This window comes from Hordeum vulgare, chromosome 5H (assembly GCF_904849725.1).
Source record: "Hordeum vulgare subsp. vulgare chromosome 5H, MorexV3_pseudomolecules_assembly, whole genome shotgun sequence".
Classification (NCBI taxonomy): Eukaryota; Viridiplantae; Streptophyta; class Magnoliopsida; order Poales; family Poaceae; genus Hordeum; species Hordeum vulgare.
In genome coordinates, this window is record NC_058522.1 from 510,314,281 (window position 1) to 510,334,402 (window position 20,122).

Consider the following 20,122-nt stretch of genomic DNA (forward strand, 5'->3'; position numbering starts at 1 on the left):
AACGCTACCGTAGATCCTAATGACATGCCACTATCTTCTTTGATTGAGAGTAGCAACGCTAGTTTGGACGTGAATTTTGTTGGTAGGAACAATTTTGGCAACAACAATGCTTTTAGAGGAAACTATGTTCCTAGGCCTTTTCCTAGTAACTCCTCTAACAATTATGGAAATTCCTACGGCAACACTTATGAAAATCACAACAAATTACCCTCTGATCTAGAGAGTAATATCAAAGAGTTCATCAACTCTCAAAAGATTTTCAATGCGTCCATAGAGGAAAAACTACTCAAAATAGACGATTTGGCTAAGAGCGTTGATATGATGTCTTGTGATATTGATGCTTTGAAAGTTAGATGCGCTCCTCCCATGGTCAACTTGGATGAAACTTTGAAAGCTATGCGTATCTCCATGAATGAGAGCAAAGAAAGAACCGCCCAAATTCGCGCTAGACATGAATGGTTTAAAAGGGTGCGTTCTAGTGATGCAAATCACGAAAATCTTAAAGTTCTTGGTGTGTCTCCTCTTGAATCTTTGTTTTCGCGTGTCAAACCTACTTATGGAGGGGCTGGATATGAATCCACTTTGGTTGAAAAACGCCCCAATGATTCGGAGTCCACCTATCTTGATGATAAAGGTGTGGAGAGTGGAGTAGAAGAAGTCAAAATTTTGGGTAATAATGAAACTCCCACTTTGGATTTCAAGGAATTCAATTATGATAACTGCTCCTTGTTTGAATGCATTTCTTTGATGCAATCCATTGCAAACTCTCCACATGCTTATAGCCAAAGCAAAGCCTTTACCGCGCATATCATAGATGCTATGATGAAATCTCTTGAAGAGAAGCTCAAACTAGAAGTCTCTATACCTAGAAAACTTCATGATGAGTGGGAACCTACTATCAAAATCAAGATCAAAAACTATGAGTGCAATGCTTTGTGTGATTTGGGTGCTAGTGTTTCCGCGATTCCAAAGTCTTTATGTGATATTCTTGGTTTTCATGAGATTGAAGAGTGTTCTCTTAATTTGCATATTGCGGATTCTACTATCAAGAAACCCATGGGGAGGATCGATGATGTTCTTATTGTTGCAAATAAGAACTATGTACCCGTGAATTTCATTGTACTTGACATAGATTGCAATCCTTCATGTTCCATTATTCTTGGTAGACCTTTCCTAGGGACTATTGGTGCTATCATCGATATGAAGGAAGGGAATATTAGATTTCAGTTTCCTTTAAAGAAGGGCATGGAGCACTTTCCTAGAAAGAAAATAAGATTGCCTTATGAATCTATGATGAGGGCTACCTATGGTTTGAGCACCAAAGATGACTATACGTGATTCCATCACTTTCGCCTAGCTAAGGGCGTTAAACAAAAGCGCTTGTTGGGAGGCAACCCAACGAATCTATCCTTTTTCTTTCTGTTTTGTGTTTTCCACACTTTCATCATTCTGTTATGATTGTGTTTTTTGTGTTTCTTTTTGTGTTTGTGCCAAGCAAAACCGTTATGATTAGTTTTGGAGATGATCGTTTGGTCATGCTGGAAAAGACAGAAACTTTCTGCTCACGAAAAGAATTTTCAATTTTTTCTGTAAGAGCTTTTGAGTTGATTCTTTTTGCTGCTGTTTCTACGCAAATTCTTCAGACTGTCGTAATTATTCAGAATTTTTGAAGTACCAGAGGTATACAAAATATACAGATTGCTACAGACTGGTCTGCTGTTAACAAATTCTGTTTTTTATTGTGTTGGTTGCTTATTTTGATGAAACTATGGATAGTATCGGGGGGTAATAGCCATGGAAGATTAAAAGTACAGTAACCCAACATCGTCACAAGTAGAATTTAAGTTTGCTAGAGTACCTCAGGAAGTGGTGGTTTGCTTTCTTGAACTAATGTTATCATGAGTTTCTATTTAAGTTTCGTGTTGTGAAGTTTTCAAGTTTTGGGTGAAGTTCTTATGGACAAAGAGATAAAGAGTGGCAAGAGCTCAAGCTTGGGGATGCCCAAGGCACCCCAAGAGATTCAAGGATGCCGTAAAAGCCTAAGCTTTGGGATGCCCCGGGAAGGCATCCCCTCTCTCGTCTTCAATCCATCGGTAATGTTACTTGGGGCTATATTTTTATTCACCACATGTTATGTGTTTTTGCTTGGAGCGTCTTGTATTGTAGGAGTCTTTTATTTTGTTGTGTCACAATCATCCTTGCTTCACACCTATAGAGAGAGACATGCACACACCGTGATTTTGTCGAGCTTCACTTATATCCTTGGTAGACAATTTAGCTCACATGTGCTTCACTTATATCTTTTGAGCTAGATACTTTTGCTCTACGTGCTTCACTTATATCTTTTAGAGCGCAGCGGTGCATGTCTTGGTAGTTGATCTATGCTTTGAAAGTAGTCTCAAAAGGGGTAGTTATCCAAAGGGATACGAAAACTTCCATCTTCATGTGCATTGAATAGTTAGAGAAGTTTGATTCATCTCAATTAGTTTTGAGTTGTGGTTATGGTAATATTGAAGTCATGCTAGTAAGGTGTTGTGGATCTAGAAATACTTGTGTTGAAGTTAGTGATTCCCGTAGCATGCACGTATGGTGAACCGCTATGTGATGAAATCTGAGCACGATTAGTATATTGATTGTCACCCTTTGCGTGGCGGTCGGGATCGCATGATGGTTTATACCTACCAACCCTTCCCCTAGGAGTATGCGTTGAATGCTTTGTTTTGATTACTAATAATACTTTTGCAACAAGTATATGAGTTCTTCATGACCAATGTTGAGTCCATCACTACTAGGAAAAGGTCTACTAGTGGCGCACCTGTTTTGGCTACTAATGGCGCACTACAGGTGCGCCACTAGCATCACGCCATTAGAATTTTTTACTAATGGCGCACCACAGATGCGCCATTAGTATTTGGTATACTAATGGCGCATCAGGCAGTGCGCCATTAGTATAGCCCATGGTGCGCCATTAGTATGCCTCCCAGGGCATATATACTAATGGCGCACCAGGCAGTGCGCCATTAGTATAGCCCATGGTGCTCCATTAGTATGCCTCCCACGGCATATATACTAATGTCGCACCAGGTAGTGCGCCATTAGTATAGCCCATGGTGCTCCATTAGTATGCCTCCCAGGGCATATATACTAATGGCGCACCAGGCAGTGCGCCATTAGTATAGCCCATGGTGCTCCATTAGTATTTGGTATTCTGACATATATATATTTTGTTTCAAAACCACAAATTCAAAAACACATAACATATATATCAAATATATAATACATAATATGTGCCCAATAGTTTTACTGATCCACAACACATAACATATATGCAAAGTTGCATAACAAATTCCATAGCATCCATACATCAAAATTCCATAGCATCCATACATCCAAAATTCTATAGCATCCATATATACATATAGTTCCATAGCATCCATACATACATAGCTCCATAGCAAATATAATACACAACGATACTTTGCGGGCATTAGTAAGTAATATTTGGCACTAAAACAAATGCCTTCATGTCCATATCGTAGTCCAAAGAGCATCCGCGTGGCAACCTACAAGATGAAATCATCAACATGTCAAATTTAACACTCTAAATCATGAAGATCTTCAAGAATGGTCTCTAATTATAAATTTTATCTTCAAATGGGTCAAATGATCTCTACTTACATGTTTTGCGGCGGCGTGGCAGGAAAATCTAGCTTCTTTGCGACGCAGCCACGACCAGTGGTGGCCGGTCGCGCCGGCGGCAGCAGCCGGTGTGGCAAAGCAAAACTATCAAACGGTCACTTTAGATAATCATGCTCCCAAAGCAAAACTACCACACGGTCACCTGATAGGATCTCCATGGTTGTGCCACTGCCATCCCACCACAAATCCGTCATGGCCTCCGGTGGCAATTGTGGCGTATCTGCAGACATTACATAACTTTGAGACAGCTAAACTTAGGAGAGATCACCTAGAAAATTGAGCACTAAACCTTTACATTTGATGAAATGCAATGGCAATGTCAGGATAATGCATCACATATGCTTTACTCCATTCTCCTAAGAATAATACAAAAGTAAATTCAAAGTTTGTACCTTCATAAATCAGCCATGCTTGGCACCACATCAACATCTTGCCATCGGTTGCTAGTCTTCCACATGTACGCACTGGCAAATTAACAAACAACTTGTTTCAAAGTGTTCAACTGAAATATAAGCACATATACAATATGGGGATTTTCCCCAGCCCTGGCCTTGCCAAAATAGATTAAAATATATGGGTGCTCAATTTTTTGGAATGAATGTCAAGGGAATGTGTACTATAAAATGCATGGGGTATTTTCTCTTAGTCATTTGAATAAACATGCAAGGTGCACCTTTTGTATCACATATAATTGCTGCCATAAGCACAAAAAGTTGTTACGAATGGGGATCAAAGATCCATGAAGAAAATAGGCGCACACATCCTATCTGATGCATTAACACAACCTTCGCTGCACACTTAAAAAAACTAATTTCACATTAGCTCCATCTCGATCTACTACTACTTTAGAATTCAAAGAAATTTAGAGAGGCATATCACATTGTTGTTTGTCTAATGCCAAATTTAATCATATACCATGAAGCTGCAAAGTTGAGAGATGTCCAACAGATTTCTGAATATAATTAGAGTAACTACTTGTTGGAAAGGGGTCACAATCATATGACAAAACAAATGCCCAAAATATGTTCCCATCACATAACACAACCAAGATGTGCAGTCAAGCATGAGGTTGCAATGCAATGCAAGAACAAAGGATTACGGTCGGTTGGGTGGGTTGTGGTCACCTGTGACGAGGACGGTGAGCCCGACAACGTTAACACAGTCAGTAACCTGCTCCGACGAGGACGCTGACCTGAACGCACTGGTGTCTGACTTGCCGGAGATAAGCGACAAGATACCCGTCCAGTCCTCGTCGACTCCCTAACAAAAGTGAGCCCATAAATAGGAGGTAAAAAATGAAATGGAACAGGGTGTGTGTCCCCAAGAACCACATAACAGCCCGTTCATAAAAAGAAAGAGCCAAAAATCGATTCTGATCTGATAGCTTGGTTGTTCACAAGGCCATAGCACAAAATAAAATCCATGAGTATGTATGCGTGGGTCGAGTGTTTGCTGGGTTCCAGCAAGAGATCGAACGAGGTGAGAGAGTAAGGGCTCACTGACACTCCCATCTGCTCCTTGGCGTCAGCCACCGGGCTCGACACCGGCGCCACCTGCAGAATTCCAACAACGCCGGTTGCAGAGTGAGCAAACACCAGAGAGAAACAGCTGCAGCGAGCTATTCACCACTATGATCATCATCAACTCAGTCAGTGTGGTGGTGTGGTGCTGACCTTTTCGGGCTGCTGGAAGTAGTTCTCGTCGAGCGGCGTGGTGGATGTCAGCACCGTCTTCTTCGAGCCGGAGCTCTTGATGCCGCTCCCTAGTCCGGTGACCGTTATGTTGAAATCCACGGCTTTGCTGCCGAAGTTCACCACCTGCGGAAATGATTGTTGTGTTTGGTCATTTTGTGTAGTTATAAGGTTGGTCAGCAGAGTTTTCTGAAAGAAAATTGGGGGAAAAAGTGGGAGCACCTTTATTTTCAGGTAAGTGCTCTTGTCTTTAGGGCTCTGCCAGGTGATGGCAGATGCAACCATCTGATCGTAGTTGGAGACCTGCGTGGTTGTGGGGTGAAAGGTTGCGCCGCTCGAGTCCTTGAAGAAGTGTAGCATCCAGTAGTTTGGGTATCCGTAGTGCTGCCATGAGTTGAACACAATGGCATCCGGGCTCCACCTGTGAAGCCCATAATTTTTTTGTGTGTGTTGGTTATCCAAATACATGACGACCGAGGCTTCAAAAACCATACCAAAATCTGAAACAATGCTTTTAATTTAAGATGTTGAATCTTTACTTGCGATCATTGTCATTTACGAAAAGCGGTGCGCAGCTTGCCATCTCGACTACGTAACTGCAGTAAAACAATGGGCAAAACATCAGCCTTTGTGATCAACCGGTAATGCAGATGCCAGAAAACCCACACTGATGCTGGAAAGGCTAGGCATTTGCCACTATCATTCCTTTAATGTGAAAAGCTCTGCTTCTCAATGCAGTCCTAACTTGTAAATTAGTAAGAGCGAGAAGGAAAACATGTCAATCATGGAAAAAAGATACTGATAAGAGCATATAATAACCTGTTCTTCTCTAATCCAACGAGAAATGCAGCTTCTACGAGTGCTGCTACCAGTGTTCCTTTGCCAGCGTCGTTTTCAGTCACGACGTACTCGCTAACAATTGCCTACAGATTGACAGTGCTTCCACAAGTCATTTCCAGCTAAGACAGAGAAAATTGCAGATGTAGTGATAGAATTTGAAGTTTGGAAAAATACTACGCACCTTAGGTCCGCTGTGTGGTGTGTTGTCAAACATACTAGTTCTGGAAAACATATTAGCAGAAGATGCATAGACCTGCAGCAGAGATGAAGTTCTTATCAATCATTGAGATGAATTTCTTGTAGCCAGCCACGGAACATGACGGAGGGGTCTTACATGAACATCATATAGATAAACACACAAGCCAATGAACAGTCTATAAGACACCTTGCCGCGACATAACGATAAACATTCTATAAGCTGGTTAACATCAACAACAAGCCAATGAACAACATCTATCAACAACCATCTATACAGCCGCACATGACCAAGCAGGAACTCTGAACTGGAGATGCCAGCCATCTCATTCATTGCTCACAAACACACACTTTACATAGATAGTAGACGAGAATATTTATTACTACCCAGCTAGCACATATCACCAATTTGATCAACACAAAAGAGAGCTGTTAGGAATCCCACAAACTTCTTATTCCTTTTCCACTACCAAGCAACCTACTGTACCTACTAGCTACCACATATGCATGCTGCTATTCTGGACAGGCACCAAAGTAATTACAAGAACATGTCTAAAAACTGGATTCCTTCCTCCGCATCATGCACAAAACTGGGTAACACGACATCCATGTCATTAATCTTTGTGGGTCGTTTATTTTCCTCTTGCTACCGACACTAACCTGATTTTTATTGGACAAATAAAAATTGCACAGGAAACTAATCTAACAAATTTTGCAGAGAGGCGGTTGTAGAAGTGAGGGCCAGATCTTGAGCGGAGTAGAGAGAAGGAGGGGTGATGAACTCACGGGTCCAGAGGAGGCATGGCCCGACGCACTGTGTGCGCCTCATGGCTCTCGGGCGCGGGAGAACCGTCCATGAGCCGGAACCGCGCGTGGGGGTGGCGAGGGAGACGAGCCGCCGGATTCTGCCAGAGCCTCGCCAGCGACGAAGGGGAAGCCGAGCCCGAAACCCTAGCCACGGCTAAGGGTCGGGAGCGATCGCGGGAGACATCTCGCGAAGGATCTGGATGGATGGGATGAAGAAACTAGGCAAGGGACGTCGTTGGTGTGCCACCCGCCATCGGGACTCGTCGGAATCGGTATGCATGGGTGCTGGTGGTGGTGGCGGCGGCGAGTAGCAGCGGGGGAAGAGAGTTTGCGAGTAGCAGCGTATGTTTCCCCTTCGGCACAATACGTTTTTCTTTTGTTGCTTTTTGTTTTATCTCTCCCATGACAGTGAAAAAAGACAGGTGGACATGCCCAGCGATGGGCTTGTGTTCCGCTCTTGGAGAGTGTAACGGCGCATCCACAGAGGTGCACCATTAGTAACTCTGGTTACTAATGGCGCACCATTAGTAAACTAGTAATGACGCACTCTGCTCCGGTGCGCCATTAGTACTTTTGGGAAAAAAAAGAAAAAATAATGTTAGTAGTGGCGCACCGAGTGTGTGGTGCGCCACTAGTGTCCATCACACTAATGGCGCACCTGCACATGGTGCGCCACTGCTATATAGTAGTGGCGCACTACTTGTCTGGTGCGCCATTACTGTCTATATTATCTATAGCCCTTTTCCTAGTGGTGCATGGTTTAGATGCACTTTCACCTTCCACCATCACTATCTTCTTAGTGTCGTGCAACTTTCGCCGGTGCACAAAACCCACCATTAGCCTCCCTCAAAACAGCCATCATACCTACCTATTATGGCTTTTTCAAAGTCATTCCGAGATATATTGCCATGCAACTACTACCATGACATGTGCCACCATGTCTACTTTGCCTTTGCACGATCGTAAGATAGCTAGCATGATGTTTCCGTTGATGTCTATGCCATGCTAGATCATTGCCACGGTACACTACCGAAGGCATTCCATATAGAGTCACCGTTACTCTAAGTTTTGAGTTGAAAGTGTGATGATCATCATTAATGGAGCATTGTCCCATGTGAGGAAATAAAAGAGGCCAAAGAAGCCCACAAAAAAGAGAGGCCAAAGAGCCCACCAAATAAAAAAATGAGAGAAAAATAAAGAAGGGACAATGCTATCACTTTTCACACACTTGTGCATACTAAGCACCATGATCTTCATGATTGAGAGTCTCACGTTTTGTCACCACCATATAGCTAGTGGGAAATTTTCATTATATAACTTGGCTTGTATATTCCAATGATAGGCTTCATCAAAATTGCCTTAGGTCTTCGTGAGCAAGCAAGTTGGATGCACACCCACTAGTTTTTAAGAGCTTTCACATACTCGTAGCTCTAGTGCATCAATTGTATGGCAATCCCTACTCATTCACATTGATATCTATTGATGAGCATCTCCACAGCTCATTGATATGCCTAGTTAATGTGACTGTCCTCTCCTTTTTTGTCTTGCAACCTCCACTACATTCCACACCATCTATAGTGCTATAACCATGGCTCACGCTCATGTATTGCGTGAGAGTTGAAAAGGTTTGAGAAAGTAAAGGTGTGAAACAATTACTTGGCCAATACCGGGGTTGTGCATGATTTAAATTCGTTGTGCAATGATGATAGAGCATAGCGAGACTATATGCTTTTGTAGGGATAACTTTCTTTTGGCCTTGTTATTTTGAAAGTTCATGATTACTTTGCTAGTTTGCTTGAATTATTATTGTTTTCGCGTCAATAGCAAACTATTGTTTTCAATCTAATGGATCTGAACATTCATGTCACATAAGAGGAATTACAAAGGACACCTATGCTAGGCATCATGAAAGCATCAAAAATTCATTCTTATCACTTCCCTACTCGAGGATGAGCAGGAGTTAAGCTTGGGGATGCTTGATACGTCTCAAACGTATCTAACATTTTTTATGGTTTCACGCTGTTATCTTGTCTTCTTTGGTTGTTTTATGTACCTTTTATATCTTTGTTGGGACTAACTTATTAATTCAGTGCCAAGTGCCAGTTTCTATTTTTTCCGTGTTTTTGACTCTTTTCAGATTTGATTTTGGAACGGAGTCCAAACGGAAGAAAAACCCCGAAATGATTTTTTTCGAACGGAAGAAGACCAGGGGGCTTTTGGGCTAAGCCAGGTGGGCTCCAGGGAGCCCACAAGCCCCCACTCCGCCACCAGGAGGGAGGCGGCGGTGGGCAGGCTTGTGGCCTCCCTCGCCGCCCCCTGACCTAGGTCTTTGGCCTATAAATTCCCAAATATTCCGCAAAAAATCAGGGGAGCCTCGAAAATACTTTTCCGCCGCCGCAAGCTTCCGTTTCCGTGAGATCTCATCTGGAGACCCTTCCCGGCGCCCTGCCGGAGGGGACTTTGGAGTTGGAGGGCTTCTTCATCATGATCATCGCCCCTCCAATGACTCGTGAGTAGTTCACTTCAGACCTACGGGTTCGTAGTTAGTAGCTAGATGGCTTCTTCTCTCTCTTGGATCTTCAATACAAAGTTCTCCATGATCTTCATGGAGATCTATCCGATGTAATCTTCTTTGGCGGTGTGTTTGTCGAGATCCTATGAATTATGGATTTGTGATCAGATTATCTATGATATATATTTGAGTCTTTGCTGATTTCTTATATGCATGATTTGATATCCTTGTAAGTCTCTCCGAGTCTTGGATTTTGTTTGGCCAACTAGATCTATGATTCTTGCAATGGGAGAAGTGCTTGGTTTTGGGTTCTGCCATGTGGTGACCTTTCCCAGTGACAGTAGGGGCAGCAAGGCACACATCAAGTAGTTGCCATCAAGGGTAAAAAGATGGGGTTTTTATCATTGGTTTGAGATTATCCCTCTACATCATGTCATCTTGCTTAAGGCGTTACTCTGTTCTTATGGACTTAATACACTAGATGCATGCTGGATAGCGGTCGACGTGTGGAGTAATAGTAGTAGATGCAGAAAGTATCGGTCTACTTGTTACGGACGTGATGCCTATAGATATAATCATTGCATAGATATCGTCACGACTTTGCGCGGTTCTATCAATTGCTCTACAGTAATTTGTTCACCCACCGTCTACTTGCTTTCATGAGAGAAGCCACTAGTAAACACTACGGCCCCCGGGTCTATTCACATCCATCGTTTACACCTCCACTTTTACTTTGCTTTGTTACTTTGTTCCTTTCAGTTCTCACTTGACAAACAATCTATAAGGGATTGACAACCCCTTCATAGCGTTGAGTGCAAGCTTTTGTGTTTGTGCAGGATCTTGAGATACTCCTCCGCCGGATTGATACCTTGGTTCTCAAACTGAGGGAAATACTTACCGTTGCTGTGCTACATCACCCTTTCCGCTTCGAGGGAACACCAATGCAAGGCTCCAAGGCCACGGGGGAAATCATTTGCATACTTGCCTAGGAAGTCCCTTAAGGCGTAGCCGCAGCTGAAGGATTCCTGGTGCCGTTGACACAACTATTTCTGGCGCCGTTGCAAGGGATACACAACAAACATGAATGTCTTGTGAGTAGTCTGTTACATTCACGAGGACATGGGAGAAACCTTACAAATAGTAATCATGTGAAATTGAATAAAGTTCATTGTTTTGATATATGATGTTGTGGTGTCATTCTCTAGTGGTGACGTATGAATGTTGACGGCATATCACTGTACCTTCATAGGCCTGCATGAGAACATTGTGTGATTAGTTTTTGTATGATGGATGGTTGGAGTAACATAAATTACCAAATCATAAGTTTATGAACTGTTGCATAAGGGGTTGTTGGAACTCTAGTTAATGCTATGGTTTATATGTTATTGTAATTACTCTTGTCTACCCATAGATGCTTCATTAAGAGTTTAATCATAACTGTGTATCTTGTTCAAGTAAGAACAATACATTAGCATAGGGTGCACCACACAACAATGAACAAGGAAATGAAAGCTAAACTCAATGGAGCTTTGTCAAAACAACTTGGTGTAATTCCCATGTGTTCTCGAGAGCAATTTGATCCCCGTAAGTAATATAAATGGCTTACCCTTAGCGCAGTTAAGTTTTGAGCCATGATACATCGTAGACGTATCTATAATTTTTTATTATATCATGCTATGTTGGTTCTCTAACCAAGAGAAATACTTACTGCTATGTTACATCATCCTTACACCGGGGGAGGGGGATTCCAACCACTCTTATGATAGAGCAAGCAATGATGTGCAACTTGAATGACCCAAGGTGCGGGCAAACTTCAAGACCGGTTTAGAGGATTTTGATAGTGGCCATGACATATAACATGAAAGTTCCGAAAGACTTGTCATACAAGACACGACGCTGGATTCATGGAGGAATCTACCTCCTCATACATAGATGACTAGGATCCATGTACCCTAGGATTATACATGACCATAGGCAGCTCGACCCATTCGGTCCGACCTGACTCGGTCCAAAAAAGCCTGAACTGACCCGACCTGACCGTGCCCGCGGGCCGCGCATGGGCCTAGATTTTGAGCCCGACGGCCGGATCAGGTCGGGCTCAGGCCCATCATATTTTCACTTTAAGGAAAAGGCATGACCCAAGGCCCGACAAGCTTTTTGACTGATGGACCGGGCTTGAGTCTGACTTTTAGGCCCGACGGTCGAGCTCGGGCCGAGGTTTTCTACGTCGGTCTTTGCTAGGCGTGGCCTGAAAACCGTCCCGGCCCAATGGATGCCAGGTATACCTAGAACCCCGAGTATCCTATATAAACCGAGGGGCTATATGTGCTCAATGCAATATAACACAAGCAAGACGTGGGATTTTATCTCTTCGGAGAGCCTGAACCTTGGTAAATCTTGTGTCCTTGCTGCCATCGTCCCAAGATATTTAGCTTATGATCCCCTACCTCGAGATGTGCCAGATTTAGCTCTGATGCATGCACATATGTCTACCCTCTGACCGCATATCCAAAATCCTACCACAAACCCTTTGATCCTGAACTGCTCCACTAGACAGATGGCATGTGATCTCAAATGGGCAACACTCTAAGACGATGCTTTTAAGAAGGAATCTTTGTTCGCACACCATTGTTGTCTGGTCAAACCAGAACCGTCAGATTAGGGGCTATTTAAGCTCACTTGACCTCACTAGACATCGAGCTAGCCGATGTCGACGTAAAGATGGAGTCAATCGGTAAGGATCAATGTTGTCTATCCGTCATGCGCTCGCACCCATGTCGTGTCACAATTCGGTGTTGTATTATACATGGATGATGCCAATGCCAAATGCACAAGGAAAACAATCCAAATAGTCCGCGCTAAGCCTCGCTCCAATAGCTCGCATATGTTCCTCGTGGTCAGAGAGCACCGGGGTAGTTTGTAGTAATATAATTGAAGGTAGCAGCACGCTTCTAGTCTTCCACTTCTTCTTATATTTTTGTCGTTGGTGCATAAATTTGTTTTGGCCACCACTGATCACGCTTCAATAATTCTTACTTCCTTCTTATGGTAGTCATGTTTGCTTCTGCCACTACAAGTGTGTGTTTCCTTTATTTCTCATATATATGTTGCAGAAAGATCAAAGATCCATGTTACCATTTGTGTCATTTTTTTTGGTAGGACTGCTTCATCGTTTCTCACATATGGTTCCATGATTTTATATTCATACTTTAACCATGATGCTTTCTTTATTTCTCAAATACTCACTCTGTCAACTAATATAAGAGTGTTAGTGATCTAAACGGAGGGAGTACATTGTACACATACACCATTATCAGCTACTTCAAATTCTCAATACTTTGTGTCTGATTTATTTATTTTACCATCAATAATGCTTATGTTTTGTGCCCATATATCCAAGGCATTTAATTATACATTTTGTTTCTTACATATGTTGCTATGTTAGTGAACTTTTGCTTCAAATTCCATTAAAGTTGCTTCTCTTGGTAAATTGTATTCGAGGTTTGCTTTTTTAGAGATTTTTTATGTTTTGACCTACGTTGGTGTGTGCTTCATTGCTCGTCTCTTATCACGGGTGCTTCCATTTTATAGACATTTTGATGCATAAGTTCAAACCATGCTTATTTATTTCTCACACAATCTTGATGATGTTACAATGAAGTTGAGTGCAGTGAGGCTGCTACTAAGATGGCATGTTGGTGGCTACCTTATCGACAATGGGCTAGACAAGAATAAAAAGATGATGTCGTTGTAATAGTATTTTGCTGTCGTAAACTGACTTGTAAATTGTTGTTCATACCGGATGCAATTTGTTTCGATGCTTTGTCCTTCTCTGTGTGCTTCCACATGATGTTTTTGTGTGAATCACATAGTTGTGTCGCACTAAAAGTTGTTTCCTCACGGGAGGGCCGTTTTGACTCCGGGTGCATTTGCACCCGGATGAACAGTAACACACAAAATAATATTCCCTCCATCTCAAAATTCTTGTCTTAGATTTGTTTAGATATGCATGTATGTAGTCACGTTTTAGTATTTAGATACATCCATTTATAAACAAACCTAAGACAAGAGTTTTGGGACGGAGGGAGTAGTAAACGTTTTCAAAAATATCTGAGTTTTTTTATAAATGTTTGGGTTAGTGTCGCAGGCATGCTTGACAATTTTCATGCGAAACGGAGCAGTAATGTTTCGTGGATGAAAAAGACAAATTTGAATGTGACATTTTGGGGTAACAATTGATGTTCAATTTGTTTTTGTTTTTGTGCACGGGACAAAATGCTTAACCTTTTTGTCTAAATAATTTCAGGTAGCATTTGAATGCGACAAAGAACACATAAAAAAATTATTAGGATTTTTTTCACATTTGAAAATTTATTTTTCATGAGCAGGAGCACGTGTTCCCTGGAGCCTAATTGCATTTCCAGTTTCATCACCCCAATTTTTGTTCAAAGACACATGAACCGTAATACCGTAGGATAGAAAATATTGTTTCCTAACGCCATTTTTCTTTAAAAAATGTTGTTTTTGTCCTTCACAAACATCACGTGAACTACTTGTTTCCAGCACACAATAATGAGAAGGTTGTAATCTAACTTGAGCTCCATGATAAAACTATAAAAAATATGATTTTTAACTATTTTTTGTTTACTGTTCATGGGTTAACCATGGAGCTCAAGCTCTAAAAACAACACTCCACAATACTGAGTAATAGTGTTGATTCCATCCACTAAACAGAATGTTCCCTTGGCAGAGAAAACATATATTACCATCACCAAAAATATATCTTAGAAAACATCATGCATGAGTTTCTGGGCATCTCCGGCCCAGCCCGGGTGCCTAGGCCCTATGGGCTTGCCCGTGGGTCGGGCTTGGGCCTGAGTTTTGAGCCTATCAGCAAGGGCGGCCCGAGTTTGGGCTTGACATATTGAAATTTTAAGGAAGAGGCCCGGCCCACGGCCCAAGCCCGATGTGCTTTTCAACCGATGGGCCGGGCTTGGGCTTCAAAGTAGACTCGATGGCAGGGCCTGGGCCTTAGTTTTCTGCCGTGGGTTTTAGGGCCTGGCCCAAGCCCGGCCCGGCCCCGGCCCATGGCCAGATATATGCATGCCTTGTCTTTTCTGAAGCTTAGCTGAATTTTAAGGAGCAGAGCAGTCCCAAACAGGCTCTTAATATGCGAGATTTGGTTATTATAATTACCAAAAGTTCCCGGAAATTGAGGGATACCAGACGTGATTCTTGGAAGCATTTGTTTGCAAACAGTAATTGACAGAAACTAACTGCCACCAAAGCCCATACAAGCATAGGAGTTAGAGGAAGCAGCCAATTAAAGGTACAATCCAGCAAATCAGGCGCGGGGATTTACTGGCAGATCGGACGACGCACGTGCTTCTGATCCAATGGCCATACGAAGAAGCAAAAGATTAGAAGCTACGTCAAGACATGCAGTTCAAAACTGGAAACATTAAACCTACGTGAAGAGATCCTTGGAAATCTGGTCTCTGCAAGTATGGAAAGTATTGAGAGGGAGGCTAGAGATGGATCAAGATTAGTAGTACGAATTAAGCCGTGATCTCGACCACATTAAACCCCGGCCAGCCTGTGATCTCGCACAATCTTCAAATTTGGCAAAGTGAACTTGATCATCTCCGCATTTAATCCCGACCTTCTATAACTAGCACGCGCAGATCGCATCCTAGAACTCAACTCTTGTGCAAAACCAATGGAGTACAGCCCTCGAACCTCGTCCATGGAGCTGGTGCCAGTGGACAATGAGGAGGGGAAGGAGGTGCAGCCGGCCAATGAGGAGCCGTCGGCGCCAGCGCCGGCCCTGGAGCTAAACCTCCTCGGCGCTTTCGGTGCTGACGTGAAGGGAAAGGCCAAGTCGAGCGAGGCGGCGGGGCCGTCCGTGGAGCAGAAGGCGGCGGCGGCGGCCGCGGCCGCGGCCGCAGGTGGCGAGAAGCGCCGCATGTTCAAGTGCAACTACTGCCAGCGCAAGTTCTACACGTCGCAGGCGCTGGGCGGCCACCAGAACGCGCACAAGCGCGAGCGCTCCATCGCCAAGCGCGTTGCCGCGGGTCGGGGCGGCGGCCATGGCGCCCTGTACGGCGCGGCCGACTCCCTCGTGCCGCACCACCTCCGGTACCCCAGCGTCTGGCCCTATTCCGCCCCTGGCAGGTTGTTCCTCGGCCGGGGCTCCGCCGCTGCGCCGTTCTACGGAATGCACATGCACCACCACGGATGGGGCGCGGCGGCCCTGCCGTCTCTGGTCGGGCTCGCGCGTCACGCCGCCGCCAACCGCCCGATGTACTCGCCCGATGTCCCTGACGCCACGCCGGCGATGCCCACGCCGATCCGTTGGGCTGGTGGCAGCGGCAGCGGCGGTGGCCACGGCGGCGATCATAGCGGTAATGAAGTGAAGCAAGAGGAGGAGATCGCCAGCAAGATAGACTTGACTCTCAAGCTCTAGCTAGCTCCGTAGGGTTTGATCATTTCATTACTCCCGTACGTTAGAGCCTTAAGATTTGATCTTGTTGTTGACAATGGTCTCAGTCGTCTAATTAGTTGTTGATAGGAGAAGTTCATTCCGTTCTTTCTTAATTGTGTCAAGTGTCAACCCCAAGAGGTACTACCAGTATAAGAGATTTACCTTATTATGAGATGATGAGAAATCATATCTATTAATACCCGGGAACAAAAAAATCCCGTGTTTTATCTTCCCTACATGCTGTTCCATTCCTCTATTGGTTATTTGCAGCAGCTCTTTGCACAGCTAAATGCAGGGTAATGGATGTGAGTTAAAAGTTGTACTATTCTAACATGCATGCAATACAATATTAGTGATACATCTTCATTTATTTGCAAGAAGAAAAAGTTGTCATTTGCTTATCAGTGGAATTGTAGACTGAGAACCAGATTTTGAGGGAAACAATGGTTAAACAACGATATTCAAACTAGAACGGCGAAGAAATAGTTGAGTTAAATCGACACAAAAGTTCATATCCGAAAGCCAAATCCATATAACATGTTAAACACACATTTACATTACCATATCACCTTGAGCTAAAATGATGAAAAAACTGAACCAAAACACAAGAAGGGAGATGATAACTGAATATCCATCTCATCTTATCCTAAAAAGTCAAAACCATAGCCGTCCTGATGTGTGTTTCTGGTCCGTCTCCATCAACAACTGAAGTAGCTGTCTTCCAGATCTGATTTGAAAACGCGCTGAAGCACGACCAAAATAAAGAGAGACAACATTGCCCAAAAATAGTTCTAAAGTAGGAGTACTTGCTGTCTACCAAGACAGGATCACCCTGTAGGGATTCAAGACCCGAAGTAATAAAACTTTCCAACTTAATAACAAGAACTACAACATGTAAACTCAACGCAAGTTCACGGAAATTATGTTAAGTATTTAAAATGTACAACTTCACTTTATTTTCAACACTCAGTATACAACATACACTTTATAATTTTTTCTGCAATCTAAAGACTAAGCTGGGTGCATTTTAAGATGCAAGCACTTACTTAGGTTAAAAACATGACTTCATACACTGAATAATTTAATGCAAACTAAAAACATGTTTGTACAATTTCTAAACTTCGGTTCGTGTGTGGATTCACTAATAAAGCAACCAAAGCCAGACCGAAATTAATGGCCAGCAAATGGACAAACAGAACATGCATGTACATGTGTGCAGCCTTATTCGTATTTGAGATATTCATTCACACTATTATTCCTCATGAGAGGCCAGTTTTCAAATGTTCCAAGAAGTCCAGAGAGAAAATAGCATGCAACATTGTCATATGCATTAGAATAAGAATGTCCTTGAATACCTTACATACTTTAGACCAAATGTCTGGAATTACATAGAAAATCAAATCAATTATAAAGGTTTTCTAAGAAAACCAACAATATATACATACTAACAAAGTCAGGAGCACTAAAGCAAACATGTACCACCACCCTCCCACTAAATCAGTTTACGTGCTTACATATGATCGCCCATGCTACATGTCCATGTCTAGTCAACGTGTATTTCAGATTAGAGTTGTGTATTGCAAATATATCTTAGTGATATCTTTACATTAATTGAAATTTTTACATCTAGTTTAGATATTCCATGTTTTCTTCCCACTACCTCAAGTATGGTGTCATGAAAAGCTTATTTGGAAGAACGAACAATGTTAGTGCAACAAACATGTCACTTCTTGATTAACAGGAGACAAAAAGATCTGCATGAGTATCGTGAACAAAATGCATTCTGATGTGCTCTGTTGGAGGAGAGGTCTCCACATTTGAGCACTTAACATGCAAGGTTGTGTGAAATCAAGTTTGGGAGGAGAAGATTCCTCCTTATGCCCTTTGTAAGTGATAGCTATTTCTTCGTTGTAAAGGATCCTATAAAGATATTATCGTAATTTTTTCTTAAGCACGGGACCTAGCCCATTATTCCATATAAATAAATCATGATTGTGCTTAGAAAGTTTTTCAACCAAGATAGGTGGGGGGACCTTTTTCCTAAGATTCTAATTATAACAAGCATAATCCATTGATTTTAATTTTCACGACTCATCTTGATCGTAGAGGATTTCTTCTATAGGTGGACATTCTCGGTTTATCCTATAATAAGCACATATATCTCTAGCCTCTTGGGTTATATGACCAAATCCATGTACAAGAAATATAGTGACCCCGTGCTTCAACTAAAGGATAATGAACATTGAGAAATTCTAAGAACATTCGTTGTATAGAAGGATGCATATGCACAAATTGTCTTTCGAGTTCCACTACAAGCAAAGATATAGCATCCATAAAACTAGTTGTTCTAGCAATAATAGACCCACTACTATTGGTAACGCATCTGCACAAGCACAAGTAAATAAATCCTCAATAACACCTTTACCAAATTATATCACCACTGCATATTCAAAATTTCTTTGTATGCATGATAATTTTTTTTACTCATTTTCATGTTCCGTGTTTAATGTTTTCAGGGGTGTCATCATGAATTTCATTAAAACCTCTTTTAGGACTTTCGTCCCGCAATCAGGCCTCCGCACTAGTGGCAGGAAGATTAGCCTTAGTAATTTATGAAGCAAACATAGCCGTAAATCAAGCAAGCAAGAAAGATAAATTACTTTTATGTTTTTGATTTTTCTATAACTGAAAATAAAAGAAAGTAAAAAGTATAACAAGTAAAAGATATTTTTTGTGAAGGAACCTTGAGTTCTTTGATGATATTCCTCGATAACGGCACCATAAATCCTTCTGAAACTTTGTAGATGCTTTGGGTTTTTTTTCCGAAAAGAAAGAGATGAAGTAGTAAAGTAGCAATAAGTATTTTTCTCAGTTGAGAACCAAAATTTATTGAACCAATAGAAGAATCATGCAAACAACCGTCGACGGTACCTACACACACTAGAGTAAATACTTGCGCCCAACGCGGCAAGAGAGTTGTCAATCCCCTTGTACTCGATAATTCCAAAGACCAAATCTGATAGTAGTAGATAGATAAATTGCAAAATAAATAAATCACAAGAAGGTATTTAGAGTTGACCAGGGGGCCATAGTTTTCATTAGAGACATCTCTCTCAAGAACATATTATATGATGGGCAAACAAATTATTGTTGGACAATTCATAAAAACGTATAGTTATGATGTTATTCATGGCATGATCATGTATATAGACATTACAATCGTGACAAGTAGACCAACTTCTTCCTGCATCTAATAATATTACACCAACAATCGATAATATAGTAGCATGAAACAATAAAAAATTATAAGTAAGTTCGAGATGTATCACTGAGATGTGATCGACAGTCGAAGGAGGCATAGTCTCTTAGGTGGTCAGAAGGAGGGGGTGCTGGCGGGGAAGGGAAGTTGTAAGTGCCCAACATGGTCGAGGGGGCGATGTCGTCGGCCAGAAAGTAGAAGAGGTGAGCGGATTGAGGCGAGGGGATGGGATTGAATGAGATAGGTTATGGAGTTTTCTGCAAGTATGGGAGGAGTGGCGAGCATGTTTTTGCAAAAAATACCGAAAGCTACATTTTTGTGTTAGATGCTGATCCAACTTTCTGGAATGAAAAAGAGCAGACGCGCTATCATCCCTCCATCCGAGAGATGTCGATGTGAACTCACCGAGGTTGCCGAAACCAGCCTAAGCCCGTCTATTTTGGGCCCAAGCGAATAGAGTCTAGTGGCCACCATTGATCAACCCATGCTTTTTCACTTCTCCACCTCTTCTCCTATGGGCGCCCCTATGTCTCGCTTCACATGAGACATAAACTAGTCTTGCGTGAAGCGAGCGCAAGACTGGCTAACCTAGTGCGTGGAAAGCCACATACCTCAAAACGCTTATTTTTTCACAT